The 18,109-nt window shown below is 42.4% G+C and overlaps 2 pseudogenes; one reads left to right on the top strand and one right to left on the bottom strand.

Annotated features, from left to right (window-relative positions):
• The window catches only part of LOC129667902 (60S ribosomal protein L6-like), a 92,298-nt pseudogene extending 86,555 nt beyond the window's left edge, over window positions 1-5,743 (top strand).
• Window positions 5,744-17,163: 11,420 nt separating this feature from the next.
• On the bottom strand, window positions 17,164-17,634 carry LOC129667901 (peptidyl-prolyl cis-trans isomerase A-like; annotated as a pseudogene).
• Window positions 17,635-18,109: the final 475 nt, after the last annotated feature.

The raw sequence follows: 18,109 nt of genomic DNA, 5'->3' as shown, positions 1-18,109 counted from the left end.
AGAAATACATTACTATTCTATAAGTTAATCAAGGTTACAACTCCAGGAAAAGATACTAACTTTTACACTAGTAAATTATATTGCCAATGTAATATATTTTCTTCTTTGATTTTTCATTTAAAAACAGTGGGAAATTAACAAGTAAGTGTAGCTGTCACCCGTGATTATAGAATCTTCTCCTTGCATAAGACAGAGACTATGAGACAAGCACAATGGGTCAAATTGGAGAGAAAGACTGATTGGAAGGTGTTCAGTCCCAACTGAGACATCTGTAACATAACTCCTGCACCCCAGTCTCAGGAAACACTGCAGAAGAGAAAGCAGAACTATTTTAAGTACCACAATTTCAGTATCCATTCCTCAACTGAGGGACATCTGGGTTGTTTCCACATTCTAGCTATTACGAATAAAGCTGCTATAAAGATGGTTGAGCAAATGTCCTTGTTGTGTACTTGAGCAAATTTTGGATATATGCCTAGGAGTGGTATAGCCGCATCTTGAGGAAACACTATTTCTATTTGAGAAAGCGCCAGATTGATTTACAAAGTGGTTGTACAAGTTTGCATTCCCACCAGCAATGGAGGAGGTTTCCCCTTTCTCCACATCCTCTCCAGCATGTGATGTCACTTGAGTTTTTGATCTTAGTCATTCTGATGGATGTAAAGATGAAATCTCAGGGTCATTTTGAGTTGTACCTCCCTGATGACTAAGGAGGTTGAGCATTTCTTTAAGTGTTTTTCTGCCATTCTACAATCCTCTACAGAGAGTTCTCTGTTTAACTCTGTGCCCCACTTTTTTAATTGGATTACTTGACTTGTTGCTTTTTAACTTCTTGAGTTCTTTATATATACTGGATATTAGCCCTTTGTCAGATGTAGGGTTGGTGAAGATCCTTTCCCAGTTTGTAGGCTGTTGTTTTGTTTTGATGACAGTGTCTTTTGCTTTACAGAAGCTTTCCAGTTTCGTGAGGTCCCATTTATTTATTGTTGATCTTAGAGCCTGTGCTGTTGGTGTTCTGTTCAGGAAGTAGTTTCCTGTGCTGATGAGTTCTAGGGTCTTCCCTATTTTTTTCTTTTAACTGATTTAATGTGTCTGGTTTTATGTTGAGGTCTTCGATACACTTAGACTTTAGTTTTGTGCAGGGTGATAAATAATTGTGGTACTTTTACACAATGGAATACTACTCAGCAATTAAAAATGAGGAAATCATGAAATTTGCGGTCAAATGGTGAGACCTAGAAACGATCATCCTGAGTGAGGTATCCCAAAAGCAGAAAGACACACATGGTATATACTCACTTATATAGACCTATAAGATAGGATAAATATACTGAAATCTATACACCTAAAGAAGATAAACAAGAAAGAGGACTCAGGGTAAGATGATCAGTCCTCACTTAGAAAGACTAATGGGATGAACATTGGATGCAGGAGAAAACAAGTAACAGGACAGGAGCCTACCACAGAAGGCCTCTGGAAGACTCTACCTAACAGTGTATGAAAGCAGATATTAAGACTCATAACCAAACCTTTGGCAGAGTGCAGGGATTCATATGAAAGAAGGGGGAGTTAGTAAGACCTGGAGAGTACAGGAGCTCCACAAGGACCAAATATATCAGGGCACAGGGGTCTTTTATGAGACTGTTTCTCCAACCAAGGTCTATGTATGGATATAACCTAGAACCCCTGCTCAGACATAGCCCATGGTAGCTCAGTATCCAAGTGGGTTCTCTAGTAAGGGGAACAGAGACTGGCTCTGACATGAACTCAATGGCAAGCTCCTCGACACCTCCCCCCACCTCGCCGAGGGAGGAGCAGCCTTGCTAGGCCACAGAAGAGGACATTGCAGCCAATCCTGAGATGGAAGGGGAGGAGGTCCTCCCCTGTTAATGGACTTGGAAAAGGGGCAGGGAGTAGATCAGGGAAAGAGGGTGGGATTGGGAGGGAATGAGGGAGCTACGGCTGTGATACAAAGTAAATAACTTGTAATTAATATAAAAAATAAATAAATTTTAAAAAATGAAAAATTAATTTACTTTCACTAGAATGCAAAAAAAAAAGGAACTATTTTAAGTGACACAAGACCTGAAATCTGTCAGATTGCTTCTCCTAGAAATGACATGGAAGCTATCCCCATGATACCCCAAGAACATGGCAGCCTAAAGATGCCCTGAATAAGGACAACATCAGTAGACATGCTAATATGGACTGAGGAGCTCTCACAGGGTACTAGACAAAGAACAACAGGCAACTAATAAATGCTGAGAGGGGGAGAATCACTTTCCCTAGGGGTAGCCTCTAGTTCCTCATGGAATAAAAAATGATGAGCCCTGAAATCATGTGTAGCATTACATAGACTCAGAATATTGTTTACATATCTATGCTTTTCCACACACCACACACAGCCATCAGAGAGGGGTATGGGGAGAGGAACATTGGAGTGGTTAGAGGAAGGAAAGTGGAGGGGTCAGTAAAATCATATTTTAATTTTTAAAATTTTCTATTCTAGAAATAAAACATTTCACACATTTTCTATTCTATTCAATAAAACATTTCATATATAAAGTGAAATTTGTACTTAAATGATACAGTGCATATAAAATAAGTGATTACATAGAATGGCAAAATTGAAGAAGAAAACAATTAAATTTTTCTACTTTTCTATTTTTCTAATCTTAAATGAGATGCTGGCAAATAGAAGTACATGTTTGAGATGTGTAATTTGGTAATCTTATACACATCTACATTATAAATTCACTGCCACAATCTAACATTATCATCCTTATCAAATTGATTTAATTCCCTCTGGTCATTTTTTTCTTGCAGTAAAAGCATTTAACACACACACACTCCCTGATCAGATTTCAAGTGTGTGTTGTGGTGTTGTTGATATGGAGTTGTGCAGGCTAGAGGGAACACCGTGCTGGTATAGAGAAGGATGGAACTGTAGAAATTGCCACCATAATTTCTCTAGTTCAGAGAATGTTCAATGGAGAGTTTGGAGAGTCATTTGGGATTTGGACAGAGATGAGTTGAACTGTGAGTCTCATGTAACAGTTTCACATGGCTTCTATGTCTACTCTAGATTGAACAAGAGCTGTGCAGTCAGAAAGCTGTGACTTTTATGAAGTGTGAAAAGGGACTGTGGTGAGCATGTGCTGGATTCAAATGTTCTAACAACACCTTGCTCTTTTGCCAGTTTTGGTCAGCTACTGAAAGACATCTAACAGAAAAAAGAAAAATCCTTCCCTGAAGCTACTCAGGACAAGCCCTTCCTGTCAGTTTCTCTGAGCACCTGATCCCCTAGCTTGGATATATCAGAATATAGTCAACCCTAGTTAAGTTTCCCTACTATGGTGTCTAAGAATTGGAAACCTCACCAACGTGTCTCACGGCGGAATCTTCAATAGTTTCTAGGTTCTGTTTTCTCAGCAAGGCTGTTCTCTGTAGTACCCACAACCTCTCCTTTGTGCAGTACACAGTGAACCCTTGGAATGTGTTCATGCCTATTACTCTGGCCAGCCATTCCTAACTAGTGGCCATATCTAGCAGACCAAGAGCAGATCCTGGTAAAAGTATATGCCACAGTGCTTGAAAAGAAGAGATCAAATTAGGGTCTTGGGCTCAACCCATGCTTTGTTTCTAGTCCCTAGCTCATGACTAGTTAGTATTATTACCAAATGGTCAGGCATGTTTTCTCATTAAATTACACCAGCCTTTCTCTTTCTTGGCATTTTCCTCTGTGTTCTTGTGATGAATAGTTTTTATGGACAAGTTAATTGGAGTTGGAATCAAATAAGATATCCCTGTGTGAAATTCTGACTGTATTTTAAGGAAGAATTAATGGATGGAAATGGCTTCACCGGAATTTTTAGCACATCTATGCTGGGGCTCACTGTAAAAGTGTCAGCTGGAGCAGCAGGCGCAGAATTTTGTCAGTCCACTTCAAATCCTTGCTGGTGAGTACATGCATTCTCTCTGTGTCTTCCTTCTTCCCCCTTCCTCACTGTTCCTTTCCTCTGGTTTCTCTCCTCCTCCTCTTTTCTCTGCCTCCTCCATATTTTTTCCTCATTAGAACTTACCTTCTCCAGCCTTCCAGATCAATACCTTTACAGAAATTACCAAGCCTTCAGTACCAGATTGCAACTGCGGACGCCTCCAACCTCATAAACTTGAACAGATACTGCATTCTGTTTCCTTCACATGGAGTCAGACATTATGGACTACCCAACTGATACCATGTAAGCCAATCTAATAAGCCCCACATTGGCATATAAGTCAGTCTCTCTGCTCTGTTTCCCTATATAACCCCGAGCAATAGAGTTTCTATTCATACATATATATATATATATATATATATATATATATATATATATATATATAATGTGCGGTGTCAAGTGTAGATTGAATACTCGTAAGACATTCTTTAAAACCCCAGGGCCCATAGCAGATACCTAGCTATCCTACAACCCGCTGTGAGTGTGAAGACATTTCAAGCTATGCCCACACTCAGGCACACATTCTGGGCATCTCATTGTTTTCATGTTGCTATTTCTGAAGCTACTTAATGAGAATGAGAAGCTTAACATGCACACTCAGGTACATACAGGGTCACTCTGCAAATTAATTCTTAAACCCATAGAGTGATGAAGAAAATCCAGCATCTGAGATATTAAACATGATGATCATTATGCGTGTATGAACGTCATAGTTTTTCTGCTCAGAAGCCACATGTGGCTGGTGTTTGCTACTTGTAACAACAGCATGCAGGCCATTTCCACTGTGGCAGGATATGCTAGAATCCCCGAATTACAATACAAATTTACAGACACTTGTGCTACTTTGTACTGTAGCTCATAGGTGAGATGATAAAAATTTTACATCTGTGGTCTCATGGGATGTGGGTAACAGATAATTGACTTTCATAATTTCATCTTCATGTAACTTTCTGACATAAAGAATGTTTCTCCTAGAGTAATCTTGAATGGTGGTGAAGCACTTAAAGTAATGCTCAACATTCCTAGTCATCAGGAAAATGGAAATCAAAATGACTCTAAGATTCCACAGTATACCTGTCAGAATGGCTAAGATCAAAAACTCAAGTGACAACACATGCTGGAGAGGATGTGGAGTAAGGGGAACCCTCTTCCATTGCTGGTGGGAATGCAAACTTGTACAATTGCTTTAGAAATCCATCTGGACTTTCTCAGAAATCTGGGAACAGCCATACCTCAAGACCCAGCTATGCCACTCCTGGGAATACACCTGAAAGATGCTCCACCATACAACAAAGACATTTGCTGCATGCCAGCATCTCTCCTGGGACCATCCTGACCATCCTCACTGGGTGCCACAGGGCAAGAGAGAGGTTATCCTGAAGCAGCTGGGCAGCGGCTTGCTGCTTGTGATTGGACCTCTTGCTCTCAACAGAGTTCCTCTGTGCAGAACACACCAGAAGCTGTCATGGCCACCTCTACAAAAGTTGATATCAGCAAGGTCAAAATCCCCAAACACCTGTCTGACGCTTACTTCAAAAAGCAGCAGCTGCGAAAGCCCAGGCACCAGGAGGGCCAGATCTTTTACACAGAGGAGAAATACAAGATTACAGAGCAGCGCAAGGCTGATCAGAAAATTGTGGACTCAGATTTTGCTGAAGATCAAAGCTGATCCTCAGCTGCAGGGCTACCTTCCCTCTCAGTTTTCCCTGACAAATGGGATGTATCCTCACAAGCTGGTGTTCTAAATTGCTAACGACCTAATTAAACAACTTCATACAGTTTAAAAAAAAACATTTAAGTCCAACTTGTCCTGTCTGTATAATCTTGAATGAGGAGCAGTCAGTGGAAGCGCTGTTCATCTACCAGGGACCATGCCGTTAAAGAAAACTCTAAAAAGCTATAAATTGCTAGAAACTCCTCAGCTATAAGTGGGACTTCACATGAAAATCTCCTCTGTGTGCTTATGTTTGGTGTCTTTGTGCTCGCCAGGGGCGTGTGTATTTCATCATAAAAGCGGTAAGTTCCTGTTTGTAGCTGCCCTGTTATGTTCATAAAATACTGCTTCCTTGTCATTATCCTCCATGTCTGCTTGTTGCAGGATATTTGATATCAGTGTGAAACCTGATATTGTGAATTGTAAAAACCTGTCTTTTATTTAGAGAGGCTCAGCCCTAGCACACTCTTTTAATTGAAGAGTTTTCTGTACACAGATTTAATAAAGTTAACCCTAGGTCAAGAAGCAGAACAAGAAACCAGCTGACAGGGATTAAGTAGAAAGGACCCACACTGAGTTGAAGGGTATGTAAGACAATGTGGAGAAGGAGCTCTTTTCCTCTTGGGCAGTGGGGTGAGCTGAGTAGAAAATGCCTTTTCCTTCTGGGACATGAGCTGACTAGGAGGATCAGCTGGGTGCTTTGTCTGCATCTCTGAGCTGGTAGGTTTTTTTTTTTCTAATCACCTGGTTCCTGGGTCTTCATTGGTAAAATCCAACAATTTGTAATTTTGGTTATATAACAACATTTGGTCTTACAGTCTCTCTGTTCTTCTTCTGCAGTGGCCACTGAGCCATGCAATAAGGGTGTGATATGGCTAGCTGTCCAGTATTGGGCTGAGCACTCTTTAGACTGTTCTATGTACCTTGACAAGTTGGGAACCTCCATGTTAAACACCATCTATGACAAAAAAGGTTCTCTGAAGAGGACTGGGAGATGCTCTAATCTATGTAAGTCATCAGGAATTAGTTTCAAACTGTGGCCATTTGCCAAAGTAATAAAAGCAGATTCTCCCACAGGGCCTGTCCAGCCACAGGTTCTGGGTAGTGACACACACACACACACACACACACACACACACACACACACACTTTTTACTTAAAATTTTCTATGTGACGTTCAAATACATAAATGTTATTTTTTCATTTAAAAAATTTTAGTTTTATTATATCACTTTACATTCTGAATGAAGCCCTCTCCATTCTTCCCTCCTGATCCTGAACTCCCACTCTATTCCTCTTTTCCCTCTCCCCTTCTTTGCAGAAAAGGGGAGACCCCCCATGTATCAACCCTCCCCTACACCTCAAGTCACATCAAGGATTAAGTGCATCCTCTTCCACTGAGGCCAGGCAAGGTAGCCCAGATAGGGGGAAATGATCCAATAGTAGGCAAAAGAGTCCATGTCAAACCGCCTCTGTTCTACTTGTTAGGGAACCCACGTGAAGACCAAGCTGCTCATCTGTTACATGTGTAGCTGGCCGAGATCCAGACTATGCATAATCTTTAGTTGGTGCTTCTGTCTTTGTAATCCTCCTTGAGCCTTGGTTAGTTGGTCTCCTTGTGAAGATTTCATCCCCTCCAGCTCGGGTCCTTCTATCCTTCCCCCTCACACTTCCACAAGTCTCCCCAAGCTCTGCCCCATGTTTGGCTGTGAACTTCAGCACCTGTTTCAATCTGTTGCTGGGTGGAACCTCTCAGACAACAGTTATGCTATGCTCCTGTCTGCAAACTTAGCAGAATATCATCGTGTCAGAGGTTGGCTCTCCCCTGTGGGGTGGGTCTCAGATTGGGCCAGTCATTGGTTGGACAGTCCCTCGATCCTCATCCCCACCCCCTTTTTCTGAGACAGAGTTTCTCTGTGTAGTTTTGGCTATCCTGGATTTGCTTTGTAGACCAGGCTGGCCTCAAACTCATGGAGCTCTACCTGCCTCTGCCTCCTCAAGTGCTGGGATTTATTGATTTCCTTCAATTTTTGTTTATTTGTTTCTTCCATTTCTTTAAGGGATTTTTCTCTTGTCTTTTTTAAGGGCCCCTATCATCTTCATAATGTTGGTTTTAAGTTTGTGTTCTTGTCTTGCTGTCATCTGATAACTGGGCTCTGGTGGTGCCATGTCGTCTATCCCTGTTGCTGATTGTATTCCTTCACTGGCATTTAGGTATCTGGTTTGGGAAGATAATAGGTGTAAGTGCTGACTTCTGAGTTTGTCTGTGTTGAATGGATGTTTATTTTATTTTATTAATTATTATTATTTATTATACTTTATTCACTTTGTATCCCAGCTGTGGCCCCCTTCCTCATCGCCTCCCAATCCCACCCTCCCTCCCTCATCTCCTCCCATGCCCCTCCCCCAGTCCACTGCTAGGGGAGGTCCTCCTCCCCTTCTATCTGACCCTAGCCTATCAGGTCTCATCAGGACTGGCTGCATTGTCTTCCTTTGTGGCCTGATAAGGCTGTACTGCCCAGGGGGAGGTGATCAGAGAGACTGCCACTGAGTTCATGTCAGAGACAGCCCCTGTTCCACTTACTAGGGTAACCCACTTGGAGACTGAGTCTGTGCGCTATATCTGAGCAGGAGTTTTAGGTCCTGTCCATGCATGGTCTTTGGTTGGTGTATCAGTCTCTGATTCTGTTTCCTCTTCAGTCTTTTGGTCTTTGTGGCCTGGGTATTTTGAGGCTTTGTGACTTGCAATCTAGTAGGGAGTCTCTGACCAGGTTGGGGGCTGAAATTCTGAGTACTGACTTGGCCTGTGGTGTAGCAGGATTCTCTGTTCTTCTGACTGCTGTGGCTTCTGCCTGTTCTTCTCGTTGGTGTGGCCTGCACAGGAGCACTGGGAATCTACCAAGGTTTAGGGCAGAGGGCTGGCCGAGGGATAGCTGGTTAGGTGGAAATGGGGGTTGTAAGATGGGTCTTGATAAACATAGTGTAGTGTGTGTGGGTCTTCAGTTTCCAGGCAGGTCACTCATCTGTTCTTCTGACTGGTATGGCCAGTACCTGCTGTTTATAAGTTTTGAAAAGAAGGAAAGTCTATCAGGCTTGGTGATTTTTACAGTAGGCTTATCTCTTTCACTGAGACCTTGTGTGCCATGGCTGCAGTGGGAACAAAGATCTCACAGGGAAAGTAGAGGGTGACAGGAAAAGGCTGGAACCGGAGACCTGTTTCTGCTCATTGTTCTGTATCTGTCTGGGATCTCCCAAAGACGCTCCTTCAGAGTACCTGGAACCTTCTGGATTACATTAGCAGGAAGTGTGGTAAACATTTTTTGATAGAGGCCATGATGACCTCCATCATGAAAGTTAATGTCAATATGACTGACACTCCATTGCATCTCTCACCCCATTCTAGTGGATAATTGTTTTGAATGGAGAAGGCTGAATGACCCTTACAACTCAGAAAGATATGAGTCACCTCGCCCGAGACCATGAGCTTTCTGGGGGCAATGGCTCCCCATGTGACAACAGGTAGGGGGATGAAACAGAACCATAGTAGCTCCAGTTGTCCTTCAAGGAAGAGGTCACACTGCTGATAAAGAATTTTCCCTAGGGAGAATGAAAGTACGCACTTTCATTGGGGATCACATTACTTAGGATCACGTTATCTCCTGAAGGTATTGTGGAACGCAGGCTCACTGAGAGGGGAGGTGTAACAAAGAAAAACCCTAAAGAGAAGGGGAATGAGTGAAGGGCTGCCTTGATTGTTCTGACCTGAGACCACATCAGGGTTTGCTTGTAGCGCCCAGGACTCTGTCTCTTTCCTCTGATCGAACCCTCTCTTGCTCCTGTCTGTATCCATTTCTGCTGAAGAGCCTTGTCTCTCATCTCAGCCATCAGCTCCTTAGTGCTCTCATGAGGGCCTGTGCATAGACTAGATTTCTGACTGAGTCTGCCGTGCTCCTCATCTGTGATCAGGATGTCAAGGGGTTACTGGAGGTTGACCACTCAGAAAAGAAGTTGTACGCATGTGTCCTGGCCTCCAGTAGAGCTTCTGACAGACTCAAGGTTGAAGCTGTCCAAAGAGAGGCCAGGCTGGATCTGCTGGCCACAGTGAAGTCTGAGGTCAGCTCTTCCCACATTATACAGAGTAAATCTGTTTATAACATAACAGCACTTAAGGGTGAGGCTCTTCCCAGGGTCCATGATTCTACACTAACTCCAGAACCATCTGTATAGCATAAAAATGTGTTATGCAAGCATAAAATTATGCAAACAGACAAGAAGACTCGTTTCCTATGGGAATCAGATTCCTAGAAGTCCATAGCAAGAACCCTAACATGGCCATCTAAGCCAAAAGATGTATTTTAAGTCCCATGCTTACTTGGTTCCTGGAATTGATAAGCTTTTTTGCTGTTTCTCTATGGTTCTTGAAACAGTACAATTAACTATTCAAGGAAACATTTCTAATAGATTACTAAAAGCTTTAGCAAATAAGAGTAGAAGGAAAATAAAATTTTAGGAGAGGTAACAAATCAGATTCAGCATCAGGAATTGCTTGTGGAAAAACCAAACATTGTAGGTAGTAAAAGGACAAGAGTTTTAGGGCTTTCTAAAAAAATGCTTAATCAGGATCTGTTAGGATAAATGCTCTGGATATTCCCACTGCAGTAAAGCTACTACAAAACCATTACCTAACAGGTATTTATGATGAGGCAGAAAGAAGATAGGCAAACTTAGGAGGTCAAAAAGTTTTGTATTATACTATAAGTTTTACCGACAGCTAACTCAAGCATCTTATCACTAAGGAAAGATTGTAAACCCTTAGCAAGCCAAACAGGAGAAATTCTCCTCAGTGCTTACCTCCAGGGAGGGTTGTAAATCTTTTTTTTTTTTTTACACTTTATTCACTTTGTATCCCCCCATAAGCCCCTCCCCCCTCTTCTCCCAACCCCACCCTTCCTCCCTCTTCTTCACCCATGCCCCTCCCCAAGTCCACTGATAGGGGAGGTCTTCCTCTACTTCCTTCTGATCTTAGTCTATCAGATCACATCAGGAATGACTGCATTCATCTTCTGTGGCCTGGTAATGCTGATCCCCCCTCAGGGAGAGGTGATCAAAGAGCAGGCCAATCAGATTATGTCAGAGGCAGTCCCTCTTCCCGTTACTATGTAACCCACTTAGACACTAAACTGCCATGGATTACATCTGTGCAGGGGTTCTAGGTTATCTCCATGCCTGGTACTTGGAGTATGGGTCTCTGGGAAGGCCCCTGTGTTCAAATTTTCTGGTTCTGTTGCTCTCCTTGTGGGATTCCGGTCCTCTCCATCACCTACTATTTCCCACTTCTTACATAAGATTCCATGCACTCTGCCCAACAGTTGGCCTTAAAGTCTCAGCATCTGCTTTAATAGTCTGCAGGGAAGGGTCTTTCAGAGGCCCTCTGTGGCAGGTTCCTAGGGTGTTTCCTGCTTTCTCCTTCTTCTCATGTCCATCCTCTTTGCCTTTTGGGATGGGGATTGAGCGTTTTAGTCAGGGTCCTCTCTCTTCATTAGTTTCTTTAGATGTACAGATTTTAGTAGGTTTATCCTATAAGTCTATTTGAGTGAATATATACCATGTGTGTCTTTCTGCATCTGGGACAGCTCACTCAGGATGATCTTTTCCAGGTCCCACCATTTACCTGCAAATTTCATGATTTCCTTATTTTTCATTGCAGAGTAATACTCCATTGTGTAGATGTACCACAATTTCTGTATCCATTCTTCAGTTGAGGGGCATCTGGGCTGTTTCCAGCTTCTGGCTATTACAAATAAAGCTGCTACAAACATGGTTGAGCAAATGTCCTTATTGTGTATGTGAGCCTCTTTTGGATATATGCCTAGGAGTGGTATGGTTGGGTCTTGAGGAAGCGCTAGTCCTATTTGTCTGAGAAAGCTCCAAATTGATTTCCAGAGTGGTTGTACAAGTTTACATTCCCACCAGCAGTGGAGGAGGGTTCCCCTTTCTCTACAACCTCTCCAACATGTATTGTCACTTGAGTTTTTCATCTTGGCCATTCTGATGGGTGTAAGGTGAAATCTCAGGGTTGTTTTGATTTGCATTTCCCTGATGGCTAATGAGGTTGAACATTTCTTTAAGTGTTTCTCTGCCATTCGAAATTCCTCTACAGAGAATTCTCTCTTTAGCTCTGTTCCCCATTTTTTAATTGGATTACTTGGTTTGCTGCTTTTCAGCTTCTTTAGTTCTTTATATATGCTGGATATTAGTCCTCTGTCAGATAAAGAGTTAGTGAAGATTCTTTCCCAATCTGTAGGCAGTCATTTTGTTTTGATGACGGTGTCCTTTGCTTTACAGAAGCTTTTCAGTTTCATGAGGTCCCATTTATTGATTGTTGCTCTTAGAGCCTGTGCTGTTGGTGTTCTGTTCAGGAAGTTGTCTCCTGTGCCAATGAGTTCTAGGGTATTCCCCACTTTCTTTTCTAACCGATTTAATGTGTCTGGTTTTATGTTGAGGTCTTCGATCCACTTGGACTTCAGTTTTGTGCAGGGTGATAAGTATGGATCTATTTTTATTTTTCTACATGTAGATATCCAGTTGGACCAGCACCATTTATTGAAGATGCTATCTTTTTTCCATTGTATGGTTTTGGCATCTTTGTCAAAAATCAGGTGTCCATAAATGTGTGGGTTTATTTCTGGGTCTTCTATTCGGGTCCATTGATTCACTATTCTGTTTCTATGCCAGTACCATGCAGTTTTTATAACTGTTGCTCTATAGTACAGCTTGAGATCAGGGATCTCCAGAAGATCTTTTATTGTAGAGGATTGTTTTAGCAATTCTGGGTTTCTTGTTATTCCATATGAAGTTGAGAATTTTTCTTTCCAGGTCTGTAAAGAATTGTGTTGGCAATTTGATGAGAATTGCATTAAATCTGTAGATTGCTTTTGGTAAGATGGCCATTTTTACTATGTTAATCCTGCCAAGCCATGAGCATGGGAGATCTTTCCATCTTCTCATATCTTCTTCTAATTCTTTCTTCAGAGACTTGAAATTTTTTTCATACAAGTCTTTGACTTGCTTGGTTAGGGTTACACCAAGGTACTTTATGTCATTTGTGGCTTGTGAAGGGTATTGTTTCCCTAATTTCTTTCTCATCCCTTTTGTCTTTTGTATACAGGAGGGCTACTGATTTTTTTTGAGTTAATTTTGTATCTGGCCACTTTTCTGAAGGTATTTCTCAGCTGTAGGAGTTCCCTGGTAGAGTTTTTGGGGTCACTCACATATACTATCATATCATCTGCAAATAGTGATAATTTGACTTCTTCCTTTCCCATCTGTATCCCCTTGATCTCCTTCAACTGTCTTATTGCTCTAGCAAGGACTTCCAGCACTATGTTGAAGAGATATGGAGAGAGTGGGCAGCCTTGTCTTGTCCTTGATTTCAGTGGGATTGCTTTAAGTTTCTCTCCGTTCAGTTTGATGTTGGCTATCGCTTTTACTATGTTTAGATATGTACCTTGTATTCCTGATCTCGCTAAGACTTTAAACATGAATGGATGTTGGGTTTTGTCAAATGCTTTTTCAGCATCTAGGGAGATTATCATGTGGTTTTTTTTCTTTCAGTTTGTTAATATGGTGGATCACATTGATGAATTTCCGTATATTGAACCACCCCTGCATACCTGGGATGAAGCCTACTTGGTCATAGTGGATAATATCTTTAATGTGTTCTTGTATTCGGTTTGCAAGTATTTTGTTGAGTATTTTTGCATCAATGTTCATAAGGGAAATTGGCCTGAAATGGGGTTGTAAATCTTTAGCTGACCTAGTTCGGAGGATTATTAACAACCCCTAATGAAGTAATAATAAACTATGTAAACAGACCACAAGTTTAACAAGCTCCTGGCCCTCTACTCACTAAATTGGCAAACAAGTCACTAGTTCTATGTTTGCTCTGCTTAAGAGGCTGTTAGGCCAAGATTTTTGTAGACACTGCTTCTACCAGGTTATTCTTTCAGTTAAAATATAAACTTTGTAAATGTTCCGGGGGATATGTCAACTTAAGGTGCTTCTTTGTAAGATTACTATAAAAGTGTTGGCTTGACTTCAAAAAAGCACAGAAAATCCAAATCAACCTTACACGGTGTGGTCTCTGTCATTTCGCCTTTCTGTGCCTTCCTGATATCCAAATTCTCTGATTTTTCTCGAGGACATGGGGCACCGGAGGGGGCCGGTCTGTGGCACCATGATATGGTCTTGGTGGGGCAGAAAAGAGTGCCTTTTGTACAGTCCTACAGGGAAGGCATCAGGCTAGGGATAGCAGAGCTCATTGTTGTTCTTCTAATTTACTTTACATCCCCAGGGTGCCGTTTTCCTCCTCTTCTCCCAGTCCTCCCTTTCCCTTTTCTCTTTCCCCTCTCCCTTCTCCTTCAGAAAAGGGGAGCCCACCTCCCCCATATTAACACTCGACAGCATATCAAATCACACCAGACTGAGCATATCCTCATCCCCTGAGACCAGGCCAGGCAGTCCTCCAAGGGAAGGTGATCCAAAAGCAGGCAATAGAGTTCATGTTAGAAACAGTCCCACCTCCCAACCGCCCTGCTCCACACACCAGGTGCCCCATATGAAGACCAAGCTGTGTATCTGCTACATGTGTGCAGGAGACCTAGGTCCAGATCATGCATGCTGTTTTGTTGATGTCTTAGTCTCTGAAAGCCCCCATGGGACTGGGTTAGTTGTCTGTGTTGGTCTTTTGTGAGGTTCCTGTCCCCTCTAGGTCCTTCCACATTTTCTCCAACACTTTCACAGGACCCCCATAGTCTACCCCATGCTTGGCCATAAGTCCCAGCATCTGTCCTGATCAGCTGCTGGCTGGATCCTCCTAGACAACAGTCGAGTTAGGCTCCTGTCTGATTCTAACCAATCACGTATTCCCCTACATTCTGCTTTGCACATGTCATAGCTTGTCAGCTGTGGCCTCTGGCTCAGTATCAAGGCTCTTCCTTTTTTCACTCTCTATTTGCAGTTCCTCATTGGGCAGGGTTGTGTCAGAGGGCATAGGATCTGAAAATAAGATTGGTCATTGATGGGGATGACTCATCTGAGTGTGTATTTCCAGGGGTCAGTTGGTGCTGACCACAACTGCTGGGTATCTTTGAAGTAAGGATAACACCTGAATGTCCATCTGTAGATGTGGTCATGGTACTCATAGAGAATAAAGCTTAGTACTGCCAAATATCATGTGTATTCTATGAGTCAAGGGATCTGAAGAAATCCTGATCTTCCTTGGTGAGTATAAGCTTTTCATAGCCCTTCCTTGAAATATACTGGAGAGTCCTGAGGATAGCTCAAGGTTGGACAGGACAGGTGGGCTGGGTTTATTGGAGTAGTAGTTTCCTTGGAAAAAAGGAGACAGCTTGTTATGTAGGCTCACACAGCCACAACAATCTTGAGGACTAGGTTTGGGAAGAGGACACCACTAAGACACCAAGACACTGGGGTCTCCTCACCTGTCACTACCACCTGCAGGGTCTTATGGAACCCTGATGATTCAGCTTTGGTCTGATAGTGACCCTGGTATCACCCTGCATAGTTCTGGTCTATATTTGCCATGGAGAATTAGCCTTGTTTGAAGGCTCCAGTGGAATATGTTTACACTATGGATGTGGGCTGTCCTCTTTTTAGATATGGTACTCTTGGTGTCCTGGGGTCCTCTCACATGAGAATGTCATTTTAGTCTGCTTGGAGACCGCAGAGACTGTCTGTGCCATGATGATAGACTTTGGGAGGATCTCTGGAAGAAAATGAGAAGCCAAGACCTGTGGCATCCATATTCAGATTGCAGGCTTGACTATCAGGACCCTCCAGCCACCCCCAGGGTCGTCACACTTGCACTGTTTTACATCCCACCTGCCCGGGTATGGCTCCTGGGTAGGATGGGATGAGCAAGTCAGAACAACTCTAAACACACTCAGCTGTCAGCACTGGGGTCCTGAGGCCCAGAGTCAGTCCTGGCAGAGAACTTCGTGTAAGAGGTTTGTCCCTAAAGCTTGAACACATTCTTCTCTCTGCAAAAGCTTCTGAGACCCTAAGGGTTTATGATGGGTGTGTGTTGGGCTGTGGGTCAGAGGCAGTTCTAGACCACAGTATCCCCTCACTTGTTACCATAATGCCTTTCTATGCCTGGCCCAGTTCCCATATAATAACATGGAGACTTATTATATTTATTGTTATCTTAGGGGCTACAGGTAGACAGAAGCTCAGTTATTCTAATCATGCAATATTTGCCTGGCCTATGCCCTGCCATGTGTTCTTTACCTCTCCTCAGTTTATATGTCTAACTCCCTCAGTGTCCCCTGAGTGATTTCCTCAAGCCTCTTTCTTTCCCAGAGTTGCCCCTCTCTCTGGAAGTCCTTTTAATCCTGTATCAGCTTATTGACCATCAGATGTTTATAAAAGCAATTAGAAGGTGAGAGAGAGAGAGAGTTTACAAAACAGTGAGGCAGATGATGCTTAACAACAACAAGGTCCAGTCTGTAATCAGATCTCTGCTGGCACATATTTAGCATTTGAATAACCTTTACAGAGTTTACAATGATATAAAAATATATAAAAAGTATATATTATATGTAATATAATTAATATAATATAATATAATATAAACATATATAAATGTAAATAATATAATTATAGTATCAACACTCTTCTTCTTTACATCTCACCGAGACAAAGCAGGGTATGAAGTTGAAGGTTATGTCATCTCCTTCCTGAGGCTGCAATTCTTTATGAGAGCAGAACTACAGAGCTTGTTTTGAGGAACAAGAAATAGAGTTTGGTCCTGTGAGGCTGTTCTTCAGGAAACCCACAGGAAGGAGGACCTGTCCTACTTAGGCATCAGGCTCTGACTTTCCAATTTTGTGCCTACACCATGTAGTAGAGTCCCTGCAGGTAATTCTTACATAGATGATGTTTCTATAATTCTATCATTTTTCTATCTCCTCTGTCCTCAACACACTCAGGTCCAGGTGGTAGCAGACAAGTATGACTATTTCAAGGAACAAATACAAATTTAAATGTAGATTTGATTAGTTTCTTTTCAGATTTTTACGTGAGATATAGCCTTCATTTGAAAAGTTTTGAAGGCTTCTGAGAAGGATATTTCTGTGTACATCTGTATGGAATGAAATTCATAATCCTCTTCCTCATAGTCAAGTGATGGGTTACAATGGTGCACCACTCTTTCTGGTTCTTTTTAAAATTTTTATTTACTTTTCATTCATAATCATAAACTTACCTCTGCAATCCAGCTAGACTTGGAGGGGAATAAGGAAAATATGGAACCCAAGGAACTTGAGTGAGAGCAGACATCACAGAGAACTTCGAGCAAATGGGATGGGAGTGCTCTCCTGAGCTGCAGAAGGAATGGTCTGCTGGGTAAGAAGCCCACAAGCAAAAGACTTAGGATTGTCCACAGTCGGAAATTGTGATCTTCTTGCTGGTCTTTCCACTCCTGGACCCCAAATGCTCCATGGCTTCTGTGACGCTCATGCCTTTTTTCACCTTCCCAACGGCCACATGCTTGTATTGAGCCACTCAGGCTTGGCAGCGCAGATAAAGAACTGGGAACTGTTTGTACTTGGGCCAGCATTTGCTGTGGACGAGATGTCAGGATCTGTATGCTTCAGGATGAAGTACTCATCCTCAATTTCTCCCCATAGATGGACGTATGAAGTCACCACCCTGGCACATGAATCCTGGAATAATTCTGTGAAAGCAGGAACCTTTATATCCAAGTCCTTTCTCTCTAGTGCTCAGAGCATGAAAGTTTTTTGCTGTCTTTGGAAATTTGTCTGCAAACAGCTCAAAAGAGACACAGCTGAAGGGCTCACCATCAGCCGCAGTGTTGGAGTACACGATCGGGTTGACCATGGCTGCAGCAAGTGGGGACAGGACAGCAGCGTCTGCAAAGCTTCTCTGGTTCTTTTTGTGTGTGTACTTTCCATTACAACTTTTCAATTACATTTATTTATTTGTCTATTAATTTTCAGTGTGTGTGTGTGTGTGTGTGTGTGTGTGTGTGTGTGTGTGCGTATGAATGTGCCATAGCCATGGAGTTCAGGGCACAACTTCACAAGTCAGTTTTCTCTCTGTATAATGTGGACCTTGTGCATCAGAGTCGGTTCTGAAGTCTTGTCTTCAGGCACACATACACTGACCCATCTCACTAGTCCAACACCACCCCCACTTTAATTATTCCTTCTGCTTCATAAAAATAAAAATGTACTCATTTCTGAAGGTCCTGGGACAAACAAGGCCACAGGTTTATTTGACATTCTTCAGCACAGGTTGGATGTGTGTCCACCCTTCTTGTGGCATTGAGCACAGAGCGAGAGGCTATTTCCAG

The sequence above is a fragment of the Psammomys obesus genome, unplaced genomic scaffold (assembly GCF_907164565.1).
Source record: "Psammomys obesus unplaced genomic scaffold, mPsaObe1.curated_primary_1811, whole genome shotgun sequence".
Classification (NCBI taxonomy): Eukaryota; Metazoa; Chordata; class Mammalia; order Rodentia; family Muridae; genus Psammomys; species Psammomys obesus.
The sequence above is the reverse complement of the archived record's forward strand: the minus strand, read 5'-3'. Positions and strand labels throughout refer to the sequence as shown.